Below are 10072 nucleotides of genomic sequence, written 5' to 3' on the forward strand. Positions count from 1 at the left end.
ACCAGAATAGAAGATTTGACTTTCAAATACAAGAATCAAGAGAAGCATAAAAAGGTAAAAAGGAAAGAGAAATCATAAGGGCCTTATTAAAGTTGAACTGTTTACATTCTTACATGGAAAGATGATATTTGTAACTCATAAGACCTTTCTCAGTATTAGGGTAGTTGGAGGGAATACAAAGATAGATAGATAGGTAGATAGATAGACAGACACAGACAGAGGGCACAAGGGTGAGTTGAATATGAAGGGATGGTATCTAAAAAATTAAAATTAAAGGGTGATAGAGGAATGTCCTGGGAGAAAGAGAAAGGGAGAGGTAGAATAGGGTAAATTGTCTCACATAAAACAGGCAAGAAAAAGTTTTTACAATGGAGGGAAAGAGTGGGGAGGTTAGAGGGAATGAACCTTACTCTCACTGGATTTGGCTTAAGGAAGGAATAACATACACACCCAATTGGGTAAGAAAATCTATCTTACCCTACAGGAAAATAAGGGCAAGGGGTTAAAAGATAGGGGGGTGATAGAAGGGAGGGCAAATGGGAGGAGGGGGTAATCAGAAGCAAATACTTTTGAGGAAGGACAGGGTCAAAGGAGAGAATAGAATAAATGGGGGTGGATTGGGATGGAGGAAAATATAGTTAGTCTTTCACAACATGACTGTTATGGAACTGTTTTGTATGACTACACATGTATAACCTATATTGAATTGCTTGCCTTCTCAATGATGGTGGGTAGGGAGGGAGGGAGGGAGAGAATGTGGAACTCATAGTTTTAAAAACAAAAGTTAAAAATTGCTTTTACCTGCAACTGGGAAATAAGATATATAGGCAATGGGATATAGAAATCTTTCTTGCTCTACAGGAAAATAGAAGGGAAAGGGATAAGAGAAGGGGGAAGGGTGACAGAAGGGAGGGCAGATTGGGGGAAGGAGTAATCAGAATCCATGCTGTTTTGAGGTGGGGAGAGGGGAGAGATGGAGAGGAAATCTGGAACTCAAAATCTTGTGGAAGTCAATGTGAAAACTAAAAATAAATTAACTAATCATTTAAAAAAAGATGTTGGTCATAAGGGAAGATGCACGAGGCCTTAGGAGACAAATGACTTCTAGTCCATGCAGTATCAGATGTGTTATTCTTTGCTATACATATATCTTATACATGTTTCTTGTTGCTCTTATACTCTGAATTTGAACCCAATCTTTCCATACACACTATATGCATTTGTGAGAGTACACACTAGATTTTAAAGAGAAAGTGTTTTGTACCAACTAATCTTGCTGTCCCATATTAGTGAATGCCTCTGCTAAAAGCAAATTATCTACTAGCTGGTGAGCCCACCAATGGGGGCCCAGGATCTAAACAAGTAGGAGTAGTCACCCACAGGACTATACCTAGAACAAGAGGACAACCTAAGACCCAAGCCATGAGCTCAAATGCAAGTGGAGCAAGTAACCCAAAGGGAATATCACAATTATCTGTCAGCTTTGAGATTGGAGTTTCTGAATTAAAAAACAAAAAAAAAACTTTGTATCTCCCATTCATATACATGACAAGTAGGGGGAGAAAAGATTGTGATTCCTGACCTTTTCACATGTAAAGGTGGCCACTCAAAGTCTAAAAAGGGCACAAGTTTACAGAGATAATAGAGAAAGTAAAGAGAAGAAGCCCAGGAGAGAGCCTAGAGTTATACCTACAATTAAAATTCAAGAGAGATGTAGATGAAGATCCAGCAAAGGAGAATGAGAAGGAGCAACAGACAAGTAGGAGGAAAACCAATGGTGAGTATGTATCACAAAAACCTAGAAAAGAGAGTGTATATAAGAGAGATCAGTCGACGGTATCAGATACTTCAGAGAGGTAGAGAAAGATGAGAATTGGAAAAAGTCATTGGATTTAGTCATTAAGAAATCATCAGTAACAATGGAGAAATCAATTTCTCTTAGGTACTGAGAAAGGAAGACAGATTACAAGAGATTTTAGAATGGAAGAGAGAAAGTTAATGCAACAAGAAAGAATGGCCTTATCTAGGAGTTTGGTTATGAAAGAGAAGGGATATAGGAAAATAGGTCAAGGGAATGATAGAGTTGAATTGAAAGTGAAGGGAAGGGAGTGGGGTGTGAAGAGCCTATTAGAGTTTCAACAGAGTTTGGAACCAACTTCTTACTGAAACTCAGGCAAAGAAAAGACAGAGACTGCCTGAGGCAGTGGACCACAAGGAGGCTGAGTTGGAAGCCAGGTATTGAGGTAGGAGGTAGAGCCTGATACCAACCACCCCATCCATATCATCAATGGCAGCCGCATTCAGAATAAGAAAGGACAGGATCAAGCAAGACCTATCAAATCCATTTAAGATTGCTAGAGGAACCAATCACAAAATCCCAAATCAAGAACTGAGGCTGAAAATATGAGTAAACGGAAGAACATGCCAAACGCAATGAAGAAATGTGATGGTTAAAAGAAGCCCAAGAGGTTAAAGCAGAAGAAAAAAGTAACCCCAAAATAACTACAAGCAGAGCCACAGGGGAAAAAAATGTCTTGGTTACAAGGACTACAAGAGTAGATGGAAAGAATGGGGTAAGAGATAAAAAAACAAAATAAGAAATAAAATGAGATTTCAGGAGGAAAAAATAATTTAAAACAGAAGGTGGAAAACCTTATCCAAGAAACAATGGACTGTCTTAAAATAGAATGAAGCAAACAGAATTCAGTGGCTTTACAAGACAACTAGAAATATTTGAACAAAGATGAAAACTTGAAAAGGAAAATATAAGGTATCTACTATTAAAAAACAACTGACAGGAAACATGTCAAGGAGAGACCATAGAGACTCCCTGAAAACTATGGCCAAAAAAAACCCTAAAAACCCTGGGTATCATATTTCAAGAAATCTTAAAATAAAAGTGCTTGGATCTATGAGAACCAGAGGCCAAAGTGAAAATAGAAAAAAAAAAATCACAAGTATCCTTCTAAAAGAAATCCCAAATTAAAAACACCTAGGAATATTATTGCCCAAATCCAGAATTTGTAAGTCAAAGAAAAAATACTGCAAGCAGCCAGAAAGAAAGAGTTCAAGTGTCAAGGAATGATAAGATCACTCAAGACTATGCTAGAGCTACCATACAGAATACAAAATCTTGTAACGCAATACCAACAATTCTCACTTTACATAAATTTCCATTGTGCAAATTTGATTTTACATAAAGAATTCTAAAAGAAACCCACATTCTAAAAAAAAAACCCTATGTCAACTTTATTGTATCTTTATTGTATAGTACTGTGCTCTCTCTCTCTCTACTCCTACCCCTTGGCTCACGCTCCATGGCCTCCCACCCACCTCTTCCAAGAAAAACCTTAAAAAAAACATCCAAATGAGAGCAAAAGAACAGAGGAGTAGAAGAGCTTGACTTGAAACTTCTGTGGCTGAGAGAGGATACCTTTGCCCCTCTCCAGTCACCTGCCCTTGTGTCTGGCCTCTGCATATCTGTCTTCCATCTGTCCACAATCAGGCACCATGTATCTGGCCTTGGCCCCAGTGTGTTCCTCCTCCTGTTCTTGCTTCTTTATCGCCAGCCCCAACATGCCCTTGAACTGTGTACGCCTTTCCTTCACAGGCACATAGCCCCCTTTCTGCCTCCCTCCCTCTCTTTCCCATATCCATGCCCAAATTCACATTACATAAAAATAGCTTTAAATGGAGGTCTATGGAATAGTCCACTTACATAAATGAGAAATCTCTGTATTACAAAAAGCAAAAGAAAAGAGCTCACAACCAAGAATAGCCTTTAAAAGAATAGAGACCTTTCAATCATTCCTGATGAAATGACCAGAACTGAACAGAAACTTTAAAATACAAACAGAGAAATCCAAAGAATAATTTTCAAGAGAAATCTTAAAAGAGTAAATACATTTAAACAATTCGAAAGAGCTAAAAAAACTCATGAAGTGCTTACCTTCTAATGGGGTAAAAGAGAAAAGTGTCTCTTCAGAATCCTAAAGTCTTCATGGGCCACAAAAAGGGAGGTAAAATAAGACAAATCAATGGCTAGGGGGGATGGAATTGTGGAGTGGGCTTCTGGATTGTTGGTTTTAAGAGAGGAAAGAAAAAAGATATGAAAAGGAATAAACTAAAGAAGAAAGTGAAAGACAGGAAGAACTTACCATTTTGTATAAATGAGGTACATGAAAAGGTTATACAAACTTAGAGCAAGGAATGGGCGTAATGTGTATCTCATGACCTCTTAACTGGATAAAAGAGTATTTAATAGGAGGGAGGAGGGAGGAAGAGAAAGAAAGAGGGAGGGAGGAGAACTAAGTGGGGAGAGAGATGGAGAGAGAGAAGGAGGGAAGGAAGGGGAAGAGATGGAGCAAGGGAGGGAGAGAGAGAAAGGGAGGGAAGGAGAGAGAGAAGGAGAGGGGAGAAAAAGAGGAAGAGAGAAAAGGAAGGAAAGAGAGAGGAAGAGAGAAGGGGAGAGAAAGAGGGAGAGGGGGTGAAAAAAGGAGGGACAGAGAGGGAGAGAGAGAGGAATGGAGGGAGAGAAATTGTCATAGAAATATGTTAAACTCAACAAGGATATGGATGGAGACAGGTAAAGGTGAAATGAGAAACAAGAAAGAAAATAGAGTCAGGGAGGGAATAGTCTCAAGTAAAACGAACTTCAGCATGAGAGGGTGTTGTGTTCATGGGGATAGGATGATCTTTCCCATCCATTCATAGGCCCATGTGACTTGCTCTGAGCCTGAGTCACATGGAAGCCTGAGTCACACGAGCCTGGGTCACATGGAGCCTGTGGTGGAGCAGCTTACTGAATGGGTGGAGCTGGAAGTGAAACAGAGCAGTCAGAGCTGGGAGAGAGAACAGGCAGAGCAGCTAGCGTGAGTGAGAAAGGGAGTGATTTTGCTTACGGGAGCTTGTATGTGGGGAGGCTTGGGGATGGTGGTGCTCTTTGTGTTGGCAATGTGTATTGACTTCTTTATTACTGTGATGGATTTGGCTTTCTGGTGTCTGAATAAATGTCTTGGTTTCTTCTTTGAGCTAGAGAGTCTGTTATAACTTGCAATTCAAACCTGTAAATACGCTGGCGTGTTCCTAGCAGCCGTTGTGGGTATCGCATTGGCAATATAGAGGGTTAATCATGAAGGGTGATTTTAAAGAGAGTAAAAAAGTACAGAAATTAGAGATTGGGATCTGGTCTTGAGGAAGAGGAGTAGGAACAAAGCACTCTGGTTATAGGTTACTACTACTTATCAGATTCCTTCTCTTTCTCCACTTCTTCTTTGTAAAGAGGTTGCAGGGAGAGAAAGAAAAAACTATAGAAGGTCATGATAGAAGGAAATATACAGTTAACAATTAAAACAGTAAAAGTGATGAGTTCACCCTAAAATAGTGGCTAGGAGAATGGATGAGAAATCAAGATAAAGCAAAAACGGGTTTGTTTTTTTTTTACAAAAATATATTTGAAACATAAAGACTCACACAGCTAAAATGAAAGACTGAAAAAAAATTGTTATGCTTTAGGCAAAATTGGAAAAGCAGAGTAGTAATCATGATCTCAGATAAGACAACCGGGAAAAAAATTAGATAAGTAGGGAAACTACATTATGATCAAAGGCATCATCAATCATTAAACACTATCAATAGCCGATAAGCACTACTATGTACTATTATAAGTACTAATACTACTAATAGTTGATTAGGCACCTACTGTGTGCCAGGCACTATGTCAAGTCTGGAAATAAAAGAAAATTTTTAAAAAAACGTGTCCCTATCCTCAGGGACCTTGCTTTCTAATGGCAGAGGCAACGCACGTATGCAAGCAATCTATCTAGCAAATAGAAGGTAACCTGAGAGGGAAAGCACCAGCAAGGTTGGGGCAGGGAGGCTGGGACCAGGGAAAGGCCACTCACAGAGGCTGGGATTTGAGTTGAGTCTTGAAGGAAGCCAGGGAATGTAAGAGGAAGAAGTAAAGGACAGTCTCCCAAGCACAGAAGAGAGCCTCTAGAAAAACACAGTCAGGAGATGGAGCATCGTGGGGGAGGGACAACAAGCAGGCAGATGTCACTACATTTATAAAGTGCATGGAGAAGAATAAAGTGTATAAGTTCTGAAGAAACTGTAAGGATTCAGGTTGTGATGGTCGTTGAATAACAAATATGGCATTTTCTATTTTATACTGGAGGTAATCAGAAGTCACTCGAGTGTATTGGGAGAAGGGGAGGGGTGAAATGCACTTTAAGAAAATGACTTTGGCATCTGAGTGGAGGATGGATTAAAATGGGAGACACTTGGGACAGGGAGACCAACCAGAGGCTAAGGCAGTAGTTCAGGTGTGAAAAGATGAGAGCCTGCAACAGGGTAGTGGAGAGTGTGAGCAGAGAGAAGGAGACATATATGGGATGTTATGAAGATTAAAATGACAAGACTTGGCAAAAGGTGGAATATGTGGAGTGGGTGCAAGAGAGGAGTTAAAAATGATGCTGAGGTTACAGGCCTAGGTGACTGGAGAAATGATGGTAGCCTCTATAGTAACAGGGAAATTTGGAAGATGAGAAGCTTGCAGGGAGGGAGAGAATAGTTAATATATATGCACTGAATATTATAACTTATTTTTAAAAGATAATTGAATTACATTGGGAAATAGCTAACAATAGTCACTGAGAATCTCAGTATCCCTATTTCAGACATATAGAAATGTAAGAAAAAGTTAGTTAATTGACATGAACAGAATTCTAGAAAAGTTTGATATGATATCTCTGACAGTTATTAAATTGGAGTTGAAATAAACATAGAATTTTTCTCAGCTATGAATGGTACCTTTATAAAAAAAACTGAACATGTACTAGGGTAATTAAAAATTCATAAGCAAATACATAAAATCAGAAATATTAAACATCCATTACTAACTACAATACAATAAGCATCATAATCAAAAAAGGAAATTCAAAGAAAAGATTCGAACATAAATGGAGATTGAGTAATTAATCCTAAAGAATTGGTGGGTCAAAGAGCAAATCATAGAAATAATAGATAATTGCACTTTAAAAAAATAAGACAACATTCCAAAACTTTTGGGATGCAGCCAAATCAGACTTTGGGGGGAATTTATATCTCTAAACATTTTCATCAACAAAAGAGAGAAAGAACAGATTAATGAATTAATTATGCAACTAAAAAAAGATGGAAACAACAAATAAAAAGCTAAACAAAAAAAAAAGAAATTCTGAAAACAAAATAAAAGATAAAATTGAAAGCCAAAAAAAGAAACTTGACTTGAAAAATAACACAAGGAGCTGTTCTTTTTCGAAAGTGGTTGGCCTAAATGGCTACACAGGAGGGAAAAAAAGTAAGTGCATTGAAAAAAAAACTTTTGGTCTAGATTATAATATGCAGTGATGATCAGTCCATCAAGATGATTGATCAAGAAATATATCTTAGATAGATATTACAATGAGAACTTGGATGGCCAAGAAATGAATCAGAGGAAGAGAGCAGGCTAGATTACATTTAGAAAATTCTAGAATGTTTTGTTATTTTATTGTTGTTATTGGGGTTGTTTTGCACTGAATGTGGTGACTTTATTGACAGTACACAACACAGGACTCTAGGTTTCTCCCCCCTACTATAGAGATGCTTTGGGACAAAGATGTGAATGGGACACAGGATCCCCAATATAGGAACATAGTTTAGGAATGTAGGAATTTTCTTTTTTTGTCTGGGGATGAAGATCAATGGCTTTCCACTTTACTCCTTGGAGGCCATGTAGACCATGAGGTCTACTACATGGCTGCTTTAACCATACTCATTGTCATACCACAAAACGAGCTTAACAAAATGGTTAACAATGGTTAACAAAATGGATGCACCAGCATTAAAGATAGAAGAGTGGGTGTTGCTGTTAAAGTCAGAGGATACAACCTGGTCCTCTGTGTAGTCCAAGATGCCCTTCAAGGGTCCCTCTGATGTTTACCTCACCACTTTCTTGATAACATCATATTTGGTAGGTTTCTCCAGGAGGCAGGTCAGATCCACAACAGATAAATTGGGAGTAGGATCACAGAAGGCCATGCCTGTGAGCTTCCCATTCAGCTCAGGTAGGACCTTCCCTACAGCCTTAGCAGCACCAGTGCAGGAATGATGTTTTGGGCAGCCCCACACCCATCACACCACAGCCTACAAGAGAGGCCATCTACTGTCTTCTGGGTAGCAGTAATGGCATGGACTATAGTCATGATTTATTTCACAATGTCAAAAGTGTCATGAATGACCTTGGCCAAGATGGCCAAGCAGTTGGTAGTGCAAGAGGCATTACTGACAATTTTAAGGGAATTATCATATTTCTCATGGTTCATTCCCATCATGGACATTGGGGCATCAGCAGAAGAGGCAGATATGATGACTGGCTTGGCTCCACCCTTCAAGTGAGCCCCAGCCTTTTCCATGGTAGTAAAGACTCCAGCAGACTCTACAACATACTCGACTCCAGCTTCTCCTCATTTAATATTGGTGAGATCCCCACTCCTGGAAGATGGTAATAGTTTTTCCATTTATCACCAGCTTCCCATTCTTGGCCTTGACAGTGCCCTTGAACTTGCCATTGGTAGAATCATATTGGAAGACATAAACCACATAGTTGAGGTCAATGAAGGGGTCATTGATGGCCACGATGGCTACTCCACCTGAGGTGAATGCAGCCCTGGCCACCAGCCACCCAATACAGCCAAATCCATTGACTCCAACCTTCACCATCTTGTTTCAGGGATGCGACTGAAGCAGCCAGCCTGGCACCGAGCTTGGGAGAAAAGCTGAAAACTATAGTGTTTTTAATGACCCCAAGTTTTCCCTAAAGCAAAGACCCATCTTGTAACACCAATGTTCTTCTGGTGATGCTACATGACTGAATCAAAGAATACCACAGTGTATGAATAATTAAAATTATAAGTCACTCAAAAGTCAATGAAGAATGATATACAATGAATACAGAGAAGCATAAAAAGATTTACATGATCTGACAAAGATTGAAGTAAGCATAACCAAGAAAACAATGTACACAACAATGACTAAAATAACATAAATGGAAAAGAACAACCACAAAACCATCAAAAGTAAATGTTTCAAAAAGACGAAAAATAAAAAAAACCAAAGCAGAGTCCTAAAGAAGAGATATAAGAAGATACACCAATCCCACTCCTTTGCAGATGTCGGAGGTCCGCAGATGTGGTACATTGTATTGATTTTCAGGTTTTTTTCGATGTAGTGATCAGTTTTGCCAATATTTTTTCTCTTCTTCCTCTTTTAATTTTTTTTTTAAATATTTTTTATTATATGGGCTGGCTGTCTGAGAGGAGAGAAAAAGGGATAACAGTAGAAATTCTAGTGATATAAAAAACAAAAAAATTAATAAAATTATCTTTAATAAGGGGAATGGAAATGAGTGAATGAATGAAAAAGCATGCATTAAATACATGAACATTCAAGGCATTTTTCAAAGCAATGGAATGTAGATGTAAAAAACAAGAAGATCCTTACCCAGAAGGAGCTTCTAGTGTAATAAGGGAAGACAACACTTACAGGGGAATGGTGGCCAGGGAAGGAACTTTTAATTTGGTAAGTTATTGGGATTGTGAGTGGAACCAAGGGATAGTTAATTGACATACCCTTTCCAGAAGCAATGATATTCTTGAGTTGATTACTATGCCCAGAGTAAGAGGAGGAAAATGGAGGCAGCCAGATAGATAGCAAGATGACTTGGGTGGTTGACTGGATGGACTATGAAGGCAAAACATGGCAGCTAGGTGGATAGAGCCTTAAATTTGGAGTCAGGAAGACCTGAGTTCAAATCCAGCCTCAGATATCTACTAGCTGTATGACATAACACTTAACTTATATGCCTCAGTTTCCTCAACTGCAAAATGGGGGAAATAACCCAGGATGGTTATGAAGACCAAATGAGGTGATGTTTGTAAAGCACTTAGCACAATGCCTGGCACACAGTAGGTGCTTTATGAATGCTCGTGATGATGGTGGTGGTGGTGGTGATGTTGATGATGGCTGATGATGATGATCATCTGGGGCCAGC

The 10072-nt window shown here is 39.0% G+C and overlaps 1 pseudogene; it reads right to left on the reverse strand.

The window, feature by feature from the left end:
- Positions 1 to 7737: 7737 nt before the first annotated feature.
- Positions 7738 to 8742, reverse strand: LOC118843059 (annotated as a pseudogene).
- Positions 8743 to 10072: the final 1330 nt, after the last annotated feature.

This window comes from Trichosurus vulpecula, chromosome 3 (genome assembly GCF_011100635.1).
Source record: "Trichosurus vulpecula isolate mTriVul1 chromosome 3, mTriVul1.pri, whole genome shotgun sequence".
Classification (NCBI taxonomy): Eukaryota; Metazoa; Chordata; class Mammalia; order Diprotodontia; family Phalangeridae; genus Trichosurus; species Trichosurus vulpecula.